Here is a 13,135-nt window from a genome sequence, read left to right as displayed (position 1 = left end):
GACTGACGTGGGTTAACTAAATAAGTCCAGAGTCATTTAGCGTTAACAAAAAAGATGAGTGGGTAGATGTTAGGGGAAAAAAAATTAAAAAAAAGCCCCGGATAAGATTTATCGACTGACAAATTAAGAAGTCTGTAGGTGCAATTTTAATTTCACCAGCTATATGTGCCGGAGTTGCCTGATTACCACACTTTCTTGCACCTGATCCTCTTTCTCTATCAGCTAATTTCTTCTTTTTTTCCGCAATGTGACGCACACAACCACACACTTCCCCCCCTAGTGCACACATCCAACCTCCGGGCTAGCCGGGTTCGCTGCACGGCCTCAGAATGTGCGAAAGGGACAAGTAGCAGTGTTTACCGAGCACTACTGTCCACACATCCGTTCCCACAATGGCCCCATTGAGGGTGGGCCCAGGTTAAAGCCTATTTAAAAGGCTTGTTTAACACTGAGAAGAGGGGCCACATACCCGAACCACAGGGAAGGGTAGGCTGGGGTGGGAGGGAGGGAAGGAGGGAGAGGGATTCACAGCAGGCCACTCACCCTCCGCCCCGGCTTTTTCTTCAAAGCCAGCACTTCATTTTTATCTCTCTCTCTCTCTCTCTCTCTCTCTCTCTCTCTCTCTCTCTCTCTCGCACTTTTTTCCTTTTTCCTGTGTGTGTTTTTAAAAAATGTTTTTCACATGGTGTCTTGCGTGCACGTGTGAGAGCACATGTGAACAGAGGACAAGAGGCCAGCTGAGAGAGAGGAGAGGAGAGGTAGAAAGGAGGTGGGAGTCTGTGCAAAACTGGATGGTTTTAGGGAGAAGCAGAATGGATGGGCAGAGGGAAGGAAAGAGAGAGTAAAGGACAGTGAGGGAAAAATTTTCCCCTCCAAACCCCCCTCGCCTCCTTCCCGCCTTTCTCTTCTCATGTGAAGGACAAGCCTGGCGGGGCTGCGGTCTGGCCCAGCGATTGTGTACGGCGCCTTGCAGTGCCTCACACAGGGACCCCATTAATCACTGGAGCAGGTCTCTCACTCCTGGACACAAAGACCCCACACGCCGACTCCACGGCACACACTTGCACATGCGAACACAACGAATACTTGCATATCTGCTCGGGCATATGAGAGCAGGGAAAGAAAAGGGGAGAGAAGGAGATTCCTGAGCGTATTCACAGAAGTACACATAATTATTTCTAAAATGTTTTGGCAGCGCGCAGCAGAGAGAACTGAGAAAGGAATGCCAAATAGTTTGGAGTCACACCAAGAGAGCAGTCTTGAATTGGTTTAGCATTTAGTCATGGAGTGAATTTGCTCCTACGACACAGCGCAGTCCTGATATCTAAGACATTAAAGTGCCCTGATGTTGCGATGCAGAGCAGCGCGCATTTCATATTATGATGCAAAAAACAGGACGTGATTTAATGGTGCAAGTAGGCTAACGATGACTCTGCCGTCCTGAGACTTTAGATATCGGCGTAAAGACACGCAGGAGATACACATATTTTCCCACAAGTCAAGCAGGCAATGTTTTCCAGGTCATTTGGTGGAGAAAATCCCTGCAGCAAGTCTATTTCCATCGGTTGCCTTGAGCGCGAGTCCATGTGTGCACAGTCCGTCTACAGTGGGAGCTGAGGATAGGACACTGCTGAGGTCATCCCCTATATTAAGACCACAGGCTCCTCTTACCCCAAACATGCACTGCAAAAAAAACTATGTCCACTTTTACAATTCATTCACCCCCATATGCAGTTTTAGATAGGAGACAATGACTGAAATTTTGTGTGCATGTGTCAACAGTTCTTCCACTGGTAATAAATGTAATCATCCCACCCACTGGCAGATTCTTACACCAGCTCTTCTACAAAATAAACAACATATAACACCTCTGTACGAGATTTTAACAAGGTGATCAAACTAAGTTCTCTTCAACAAGTCCACGCACTCATTTCCCAGCTATCCAACATGTTTGCTGCCAGAACAGCTGCAGAAATATTCCTTTTCCTGTGTTAAAATGTGCTGGAGACGCATTCCAACCTGTGCATCTGCAAACATAGTAAAAAAAAAAAAACAGGAAATTGGATTGATTGATAGCACAGTCTGCAGGTGGAAGAGGGGGAGGAGCAGTAAAATGTGGAGTTGTCTGGCATACGAAGAGACAATCATCCGTGTGGGGACGTTTGTGTGTGCGTTCTCTCCTCTCAGACACCCCCCCACCTCTCATACCTAATCCCAGCCCATTCGCTATAATTTACGGCCCCATCGGTAACTAGCCATCGACAGGGAGGAGAAGAGGAAGAGAGAAGGAAAGGCAGGAGCCAGCGGCAGGCTGAGGGTCAATGGCTATATCGAGCACATAAACCCCCATGTAATGAGCAATATTTGTGTACCAGGAGGAAGGTCGTGAGGGTGAAATGGAGAGGGAGTCGCACATCACATGCAGACACAGGACTTCATTTGTCAAGAGCTCATGTATAATGCCTTTTTGTGTATGTTTGTGCAAGCGAATGCGATGGAACTATATATTTTATTCATTTTCAGCACACATCATGAAATGCCTTTGATGCTGCAGATCTTAATGAGACTAATCGAGATGAGCAAAGACGAATCTGAAAACAAAACTCATGTGCTAAAGGGGTTATTTATTTCCTTTTAAACCCAGGCGCTCGCTGTCATGTGTGGCAGATTGAATCATTATCCTAATTACGTGTCATTACATAATCAATGTGTTTATCGTGATGTAGTAGATTAATTTTTATCTGACATCCCGAGATAAATAAAAAGGGAAAGCAGGGTCGACACCTCGGCGCTAACTGTGCATCGCTGCTGTAAATGCTACCCGATTAAAAACACACAACAAAGTGAATCCAATCAGTGCTGAGCAGCTGACCTCAGCCCGTGTAAACACGTTTTATGTTTTTAGAAGGAGACCGAGTGTTTGCTTTTTGTTCGTCGAAAAGCCCAGCCTTTCCGGGGAGATTAAGGCAGCAGATCCCATGATGTGTTTGAGATTTGATGCGCATTGTGGCTACTTTAATCATCTCGGTCCTAAAATGACATCACAGTGTCCCTGCATATGTATGTAAAGCCTTAAGGCCTGTTTCGCTCTACAGACATCCCCGGTAACGAAAGCCCCGCTGGGACTGGTCCTCTTCCTAACTGATGGGGCTCAGGGATGTGGAGTGACAGCGTGTGCTTCATGATGATTAAACGCTGGGTGAAGATCCCATCAGTGACCAGGCATCACACCTCCAGGTGCTGTTGATCATCTAAACAATACACTGGCTCCGTCTGGATCCATATGCACAGGCAATCAGCTTTGAATCTATCAGTCGCGGCATCAGCGGTGTGAGGTCGTTTATGGTAACGACTGTGGTGCTATTGATGACGTGTTTGTTTAGTGAGAATAGGTGTAGTGGCAGGCAAAGTGAGAACTGACTGATCTATATCAATGTGCTAATGGCACCCTGATACTAGAATGAACCATGCAGTGTTATTCCAGTTACAGAAATGCACTCATCTGAGACATTCATTGAGATTTTTGTAACAGATAAATATATGGATTAACTTTCACCTTCTGACCTCCAAAATCTGTCAGCGGGTCTAAAACACAAATTGTCTTTAAAAAAAATCCACCATTTATCAGACCAAGAAACTGTAAAAACAGAGAGAATCCACAATTTTTTAAAATTTTTTTGGTGATCTTTCTTTGACAGACTACTGTTTGGTTGGCAACGTTAACCAAACCTAAGCTTAAAATCAAATTATTTCATTTCAATCACTTTAAAAATCACAAAAATAAGTGGCTAACTTAGACCGGATTCTGCAAAAAACTAAAAATACGACAAAGTTTAATAACAACTGTAAAGCCATGAGTCACTCGGCTATGACAACAATTCAGGGGCTTTTTGCCTGAACTGCAGGCTGTGTTTACACTGAGCAACAAATTAAAAACATTAAAAATATCTACATGATGTGAACCCCTCACTTTTCCCAGTACAGTATTGGTAACACCCTTGGGAACCAGGAAGAATGTCACAAATACCGATTCAAGTTTTTTAATGCAAAGAAATGAAAGTTCCGCTTTTTCTGTTTATGTGATTTATAACATTATAGCTGTTTCATACTGCTTACAAGATATTTTTGAGTTCTCTCTATTTCTAGCCATGATTGTGCTGTTTCTGTAGAGGTGCCGGACTTCCCATTGCCGTGAAAAATGAGCCCACAGTGAGTAAAAATGTCACAAAAAAGTCCAGAAAGTGCTTGGGGTTCAAAGGGTTAACGCCATTTTGCCAGCCTCCTGGAGCTCTGATTGATTCAGTAGATCGGGGCTGCGTTTGGAGGTGTGATTAGAACGCAACACAAGATGCTGAACACCTCAGCACTGTTAAATATGAGCAAATATGGGTCGATTCAACCTGCAAATAACCACGATCTGCTGCTAGCAGAACAGCAGAGGCAGTGAATTTAATAAGAACCCTTTAAGAGGACACGAGCGCAAAATATACAGCCTGTAAATCTTTTATAATCTAATCAGAAGCACTTTGAAAATCCTTTGGCACCCATTTAAACATGTACCCTTAATTCAAAGTGTTGTTATAAGTGCAATCAGCTAAACACTCTCACTCTACGTAAATTATTAATATCCAAGAAGGGGTGAAATTGATTTACAAGGGTGTTTTTTTTTGTTGTTTCTAGAGGAAAAAAAACTGTGACCCACGTCCACTCTGTAAAATTCAACAACAGTGGCTTTAGATAAGAAGAGGCATTACAGAATAACATGTTTCCTTTCTGTCTGATTAATGCATCAGTGGCAGATGCTGAGGGGATTACGTCTAGATTAGTATCCTTTCCACTGACTCTGTTTTCCTCTGTTTACCACACTGCCTTTCCAATGGTCCTTTTTAAGAAACAAACAGGATCAGCTTTCCCTGTTTTTCCCCTTACTCTGCCGTTATTGTTTTTCATGTTGTTGTTTTTGTCTAATACGTCTTGTAGACTTTTTTTTTTTCCCCTTCCACTTTCGCAAAATGACAGCTGGAGCTTAGTTCTACATATTGAAATGTCAAAGTGCTTCGCCAGTTACTGTCAAAAAAACCCAACTTTCCTGCATCATGCGATCGGTTTCACTTCACCGCTCTGGCACTTTCTGGACTTTTGTCTGTAAGCATGACTCATCATTTCACCTTTATTAACTGGACTCATCAGTCCTGCCAACAATATCCGGGCTGGAAATAGGAAGTTGTGTTTTTTCTGCCTAAGTTGCCAGTGGGATGGACCTCTTCTGGGCGGGTTGTGACGCCTGTTTCGCCACCCAGAGATAAAGCTATCAGCGACATGGGCTGTCCTGTATTGTTGAGAAGAGCAGCCAGACCCTAATGAAGTGCATGTTAGCAGCATAAAAGGACCAGGGTGTGTCTCTTCCTCTCTCTGCTAAGTAACACCAGTTTTCTCGGTGTTCCCTGAAACTGCATTCACAAGCAGATGTCTGCTGGCAGGGCCTGCCAGATAATGACAAAGGATTAAATCGCCTGATTCCCACACCGCCAGCCCACTGTGTTTGTCTACCCTCTTTAGCCACAATTTATGGGCTCTGCAGAGCTGAGATAGATTGACTATTGGAGTATAAGCCTCTGAGGAATAAAGAGGGGAGCTAATCGGTGAGGAATAATTCCAATTCAAAGCAGTGATTTGGGATTAATAAAAATGCAAATTCACTGAGATGTAATGGAATGATTTTTTTTCCTCTGTTGATGATCTGTCAATCTTTGTTGTGGTGAAAAGATGACATGTTTCGCATTTTGTACAGTATATATTATCAGATATATGATTATTGGTTATCACAGTGTATTGGCAGTGTATTTTTTTTTTTAAAGTCTAAAAGTTTGTCAAATAGAGTAACTGGAGTCAGATGAGAAGATTAATACCACTCTCACGATGGACAAACCTGCAGGAAACAACCAGCTGCTCATTAGCTTAGCTTAGCATGAGTGTTGCATATTACATTAATGGACAGCTTTAAAATAGGATTATTATTATCCCTTTGCACATTCCAAGTTATTTACAGTACATACTGTGAGATTTTGCACATTTCCAGGCGAATAATTTGCACATTCCTGCACAATTTGTCCCGAATAATGTTGGAAATATTTGTATTTATTTTGTAATAGCTTTGATTTGCTAAGACTGTTAATTTCAGCTGCAACACTTACTTTTTGTAATATTGTATCCTTCTTTAAGTTTTTAAAACTTGCCAGTGTTTACTGTTATGCACCAAAATATCAAGTCAAATTCCTTATATGTAAAAAAAACATCTACTTGGAAATAAAACATATTCTGATAAAGACTGGAAACAGAGTTTAGCTGCCATGCTAGGCTTATTCCCAAACACAGGCTAAGACCTCTAAACCAGATTTCTCTACAAAAACCAAAATGTAAAATCTATGCTACTCTACTGCTATTCTTTGTGCTAAGCTAAGCTAAGCTAATTGTCTCCTGTCTTGCTGTTTTATGGACAGACACGCTTGGCAATGAAATTTTTATTGTTTTTTTTTATTGCATCTCTTATTTTTATAAATCATTCACTCCTATTTTCACATCCAATTCCAGCAACATGCACATATTTATACCGTAAGTCTGCAAATGAGAAACATGAAACTCATTGTACACCGTGTTTGTCTAAATGCTAACTCATAACTCTGACTTATGTGTGTTTCTTTCACACCCGAGTTCGGCTGTGTTTTGGCAGGAGCTCAGCGAGGTGTAAGCTTTCACTGAAGCCACCAAAGCAATACGATATTTTGGCTGTGATCATTTGTCAGTCAAATGAGGAAAGAGGAACCACTGATCTGATATGCGGCACAGAGGAATCCCCCTTTTCATTTACACTGTGTAAATGGCATGTAAAAGTCACAGTCTAGCAGAATGAAAACTGGAAATGATGGCACGTAAAGGAAACACTCATCTCCGTTAGCATTGAACAGGGAATGTTTTGGGTGCTTTCAGAACTGTCTGTCTGAGTTTACTTTATCTCTAAGTGCAACACCTACAAACAAAAACCAGCTCATAAACATTTAGAGGATCCGAACAATGCTCAAAATAGTTCAGGTTAAAAATAAATTAGCAATCTTCCCAAAAACAAACATAAAAGAGACAAAAATAAACAGAACAAAACCGATCACACATGATAACCTGCAATTTGAAATCAAAACATAGATTCTTTGGTTTTATTTGCAAAATGGAGGCAATTTTGCCTGAACACAAGGACGCTCTGGATACACACTGCTTATTTCTAGTGGATGATTTGTGTACCAAACCTGGCAGACTATCATTTGTGTGTGTTTTAATGGAGAGTCCTACTGACTCCTGCAGTTTTGCGGATCACCCAAAATAACACCGTGTGTTTGTCATTTAGGGATAATGTAGCTGACTGGCAAAGCGGAGCGGCGCAGCAAAGCAACAATTAGAGAACTGCTCTCTCCGGCTCCTGAACAGGAGATGAGGGGAGGTCACTGTTTTCATTTGGTCAGGTTTGCTCGGCCGCAGTGTAATAATCAACTGCAAACCGTCTTACTGTACGAGAACACCAACCAGAGAGTTGAAATCAGGACACGTGTTTATTTATTTATTACTTATTTAGAATCTTTTACTGGAAAAATATGATGTGAAACGCATAAATTCACATGTTTACACTCTCAGCTTTCTTGACGTACATTTCTATTCATTACATTAATAACGCTGCACACACACACACACACACACACACACACACAAGCGGCAACACGTTCCACCGCAGTGTATGTGACAAGGAAAGTATCCTGACAATTTCTTTCTTTGTTTGCAGTAAACTACAGCCCTCACCTGTGACTGCAGTGGCATTGGCTGCCGTCCAAAGATTTGTGTGTGTGTGTCTGTGCATGTGTGACCAAGTGTACAAAAGACAGAGCGAGAGGGCCAGTCAGGCGCCTGTGCATTGGTTTGCCTGTTTCCACACAGTCTGGGCCCCAGAGGAGGATTTGCAGGCCAGATAGGATTAGGCTCCCTCTCTTTACACAACAGTGACGGGGATAAGGAGTCCGCAGAGCTCAGGAGCACTCCAAAGCCCCATTAATACACAGCAGCAGCAGCAGAAACCGCACAGATGAGTACCTTAAACAGCTGAGGCCTGCTCTCTCCATGTTTGGTTATCAATGCTCTGCTGCTGGGCCACTGGTCAATTATGACCGCTACCAGCAATGCCTGGCGGAAAATACACCGAACGCACCAATTATCAGGGACATCTTCCTGTTCCTGAACTGCGGCCGCTTTTGATCAGTCACACCTCAGCTCATTCAAAGCCTAAAATCCTTCTGGAAGTCATTTGACTCACACCAGTGTATTTAGTAGAAAGTGTTTGCATCTAAATAGAGCACTTAGTAGGAACATTTGTGTTATTTGTGCTACAATGCACATAAAAAAACAAATAAATCAGCTGCTGGTGTTCAAACTTGCTCCTAACATGTCATGTTGCAATATTTATGTCTAACCCTCCTGTCTTCTTCTTTTACAGGCACCAAAAAATATTGTTTCCTCATCTGAAAAAAATCCAAATATTATGCAAAAAAATTCCCCAAATTTCAGAAAATTTGCAAAACCTTAAGTAAGAAAATTCCAATAATTCCTTAAAAGTTTCCCTTAAAAGTTTTATAGAAAAAAAATCCCCCAAATTTGGCAAGAAACTTTTTGTAAATATTTTCAACAAATGAGTAAAAATCTTCCAAAGAAATCCAAAAAATATCTAAAGTGATTACATATATATAAATAAAAATTCTAATATTTTACTTAAGACCATAAATCAACCAAAATCAATTTGACAAATTTATAAAAAGGTAGCAATATTTTCAGGAAGAAAATTCCAAAAATTCCTTTCAAGTTTCCCTTGAAAGTTTGAATTATTTTTTAAAAAATCCCCAAATTTGACAAGAAATAAAAACTTAAAAATGTAAATATTTTCAAAAGATTAATGAAAATCTTTCAAGAAAATCTTAAAACTATCTAAAGTGATTCCATATATATTAATAAAACTTCCAATATTTTCTTTAAGAACACTCAGAAAAAAAAAAAAAAACAACCAAAATCCAGCGAAATTCACTGGATTTTGTTTGATTTTTTTTCTGAATGTTCTCAAAAAAAACATTTTTTTTACATATCTTTTTTCCCCACCAAAAAATGTCCAAAAATTTCCCAAAAATGTTCAAAATTTGGAAATTTGTACTGTGAAAATGTGTTTTTTTTCCCCACATTTTCAAACTTTAAAACGAGTCAATCTGACCCGCATGACAACACGAGGGTTAAAGTCTTTCCTGTATTACAAATGAACGCAAATTCACAAGAAAAGTAATAAATGACCATAACATGTTTCATTTTCTGATGAAAACCTACAGCAGTCACAGTTCATCTTCCACACTGGAGGCGGTTACATAAGTGAGGGGTCCTCCATCCCCTGTGAGAGTTCAAAGAGCTCTAATCACATTAAGACAAGCCACTTATTGCTGAGTTCAATCTAACTGCAAATTGAGCTCAGATCAGACCTCCCAAGCCATTCAGACACGACAGCAGCAGCAGCAGCAGTAGCAGCGGCGCCTCATCAGACAGTCTTTTTGCTTCACTTTGATCCACTTCGATCAAGTTCTTGTGGTACGAATCGTACAGCACATCTCTCACTCCACCATTAGTTCTACACACACTGATTCATAAGTGTTCTGTCATCAAGTCGCGCTCTTGGCTGAAAATTCATTCCCTCTTCCTCTTATCCCTGTCTTTTAAGCCTTAACTCCGTCTTCCCCATCTTACACTAAAGTGTTTTTTGCTTATCTCCTTCATTCACTACCTCCTGCGGAGAGCATAGATCTCCCTCCAATCTGCCGGCTACATCTCACCCAGTGTCTGCGGGGCAAACTCCACAGCACTGAAAGTTAAAAGAGGGCAAATATCATCGATGGCACTGGCTCGTTTTTCGCTGGTTGCTTGTTCAATATTCAACACTGTTTAACACAGGACTGTTGATATTCAGGTAGTCAGAATATTTACAGAGTTAACATCTACCAGATTATCTTCCTTCTCATTTTAAAAAAAATTTCTTTCTTTATTTGGATGGGACAGTGCATATTCATGAACTTACAATCTCATGAATTTACACAAGATTGTAGTAAATAAGCCGAATTTAGCACAAGTGCTAACTTCCATCCATTGTCCAAACAACGGATTGAATTCGGTTCCATTCAATCGTTTTGTTTTCCTTTCACAGAGTCAGGACTGTGTACAAAAAATGTGGCTTTGACTCACTTAAATTGAGCAAAACTATACTGGATTAAAATCGCTGACTTTCCCTTTAACTCTTGTGTTGTCCTGTGGGTAAAATGGCCCGCTGTAAAGTTTGAAAATGTGGGAAAGAAGATATTTTCAAAGTGAAACTTTTGATTTCCACATCAACATATTTGGGAAATTTTTTGAAACTTTTTTGGTAGAAAAAAAGAAATGTAAAAAAAAATCTTCAGAACAGTCACAAAAAAAAAATCAATCAAAATCCAGTGAATTTTGCTGGCTTTTTTCTTCAAGAAAATATTAGAAATCTTACTGATATATATGTAATCACTTTAGATATTTTTAGGATTTTTCAGGCAGATTTTTACTCAATTTTCTTGAACATTTTTACATGAATTTTCTTGCCAATTTTGGGTGATTTTTATAAAAATAAAACTTTTAAGGGAAATTTTTAAGGAATTACTGGAATTTTCTTGCTGAAGGTTTTGCAAAAATTTTAAGAAATTTGGGGAATTTTTTTCTGAACTTTTGGATTTCTTCAGACAAGGAAACAATCTTTTTTGGTGCCCTTAAATGAAGACAGCAAGAGGGTTAAACCACATTTTCCATATGAAGTCATCAAACGGTAAGCACTGATAAAATTCAAAAATTCCCCACTAAAGTCATGCAGACTCCACTATTACACCATCATCTGGACTGAACACTGTCCCTGTTTCCAGACAGTTACAAAGGCGAGGATTCCTTTCAGTTACCACAATTTTACATGATTGCTGATGATATTAAAGGGATCATTTATATTAACAAATTCACACAGAATTACCATCCATCTCTGCAGCTCCCCCTCAGCTCTGCAGAGCATTTTAGTATCTTTCAGGTCATCGTTTAGGTTTTATGCCCCGAATCTTGATTGTTTTGGTTCCGTCTGACTGCTCTCATCAGCATCATTTCCAGGCACAGCAGGCAGCTGTTTTCAGCGGAAACGCTCTAAAATCTGACTGTGCACCAACACAACACTGAACAGCATTTGAACAAAGTTAGCAATTATTCATGAGGTGACCAGAAAAATGAAGCTAATGCTAATATTGTGCCGCTAGTCCTTGTCATATCAACTGAGAAGGTGATAATTTGTGACGAGTGTATTCGTGGCTGTTTCTACCGTCTCCGAGCGGCCAAAAACATTTGTCAGTGCAGGTTTAAGTTTAGGAGAGTTTGCGGTTATGGATGATTAAAAAGCTGAATGTTAATAGCAGGTCTTGGGACTGAACATGAACTCCACCGTCCTGAATGAAATTCAAATACGCTTCATTTACTCCTATAACCACCACACCCTTCCTCTCCACCTCAGCATATAAAGTGCATACTACTCTCAGCACTGGCTTTGAATATTGCCATTACTTGTAAATCGTCCTATAGGGAATATAAAGGACGCTGGGCTGGGCTTGAACTAATCATTTTACAATGCAGCCTCAGTATAAATGCTTTGAGTGATCCATAATTGTTGCTAACAGGTCCCCAACTGCCTGGAATCAGCCAAGAATAAAAAAGAACTTCCAATTGTCTGACACTAAATCCAAAATTTCATGCCACCAAATTACTTGGTGGTTGCAGAGTGCTGATGCACAGTATTCTCTTTGATTCAGCCAAAGCCGAACAGATTGACATGCAGCCAGTTAGGCAGCATGCTGCAGAGATAAGTGCCACTCTCCTGGCCTGTTCTGGTATTTAAGATTAGAAAAAAAATATCCAACTGTGGACAGCAGAGAGAACATTATTAACCAAGGTGTTGGTACAGAGATGTGCTCAGGGGCTTAATTTCCGCCCCTCCTAAAGTCTCTATCAGTATGTTAAAAGCTGATTAGCAAAGCTTCGCTCAGGATCCAAAAAAAAGGCAAAGAGAGGGTGGAACTCCAAAGCGAATAAAAAAAAGAGGGAGGTCGTAAAGAATCCTGTTTCCGACACCGCAGACCGTGTCTCCCTTTTTTACAGGGTCTCTACCACGGAGGGTCACGGGGGCCCAAGTGGAGCTGTGTCTGGGTGATTATTGAGTGGGGTCAGATCACGGTCACGGGCGTTTACAGATAGAAAATATACGATCTCAAAACAATGAGCAAAGCTTTAAAAATTCAGCGCTCATTAAAAATCGCAGCTGTGGGGGAGGAGGACGGACGGATGGAAGGAGGGATGGTGGAGTGGCAGAACAGAGGAGGCTACTTCCACTGTCTGCTCGGCTCTGTGTGCAGACCTGTAGATGGAGGAGGGGGGAGGCAGGGAGGGAGGAGAGGGGAGGCAGGGAGGGAGGAGAGGGAGGGGGTCAGCTGTATTTAGCAGGAGAAGCTTCCTGTGCGTGGGCCTCATGGCGCCGAGCGGGGGACGGGATCCACAATCCAACTTGCTGTCTCCACAAAACACCCTTTGCTACAAAACACACACAGACACACACATGACACACACACACACACACACACACACACACACACACACACACACACACACACACACACACACACACACACGCACACACACACATACACACACACACCCTCTGGCACAGATTCTGCTCTCAATTTCCTGCCTGTAATTCTGGCTGCTGGTCAGAGAAAAAGCGACTTCCTAACAGTGGAAGGGCCCGGACAATCACTCGCCTGCTTAGATCAAGTGTAAATAATCATGCTTCATGGTACAAGAGAGATTTTATGTAACAGCAAAGGAAGAGGGATGAGAAGGAAATCTGATTACAGCAAATAGTGACACTGACTGATGGACGTGAAATATCCAGGAAGCAATTATTAGGCAAATAAATTAAAGTTGCAGAAGTTGTCAACCGCTTTTACATCTTTGCTCTGAATGACAG

This window comes from Acanthochromis polyacanthus, chromosome 20 (genome assembly GCF_021347895.1).
Source record: "Acanthochromis polyacanthus isolate Apoly-LR-REF ecotype Palm Island chromosome 20, KAUST_Apoly_ChrSc, whole genome shotgun sequence".
NCBI lineage: Eukaryota > Metazoa > Chordata > Actinopteri > Pomacentridae > Acanthochromis > Acanthochromis polyacanthus.
The sequence above is the reverse complement of the archived record's forward strand: the minus strand, read 5'-3'. Positions refer to the sequence as shown.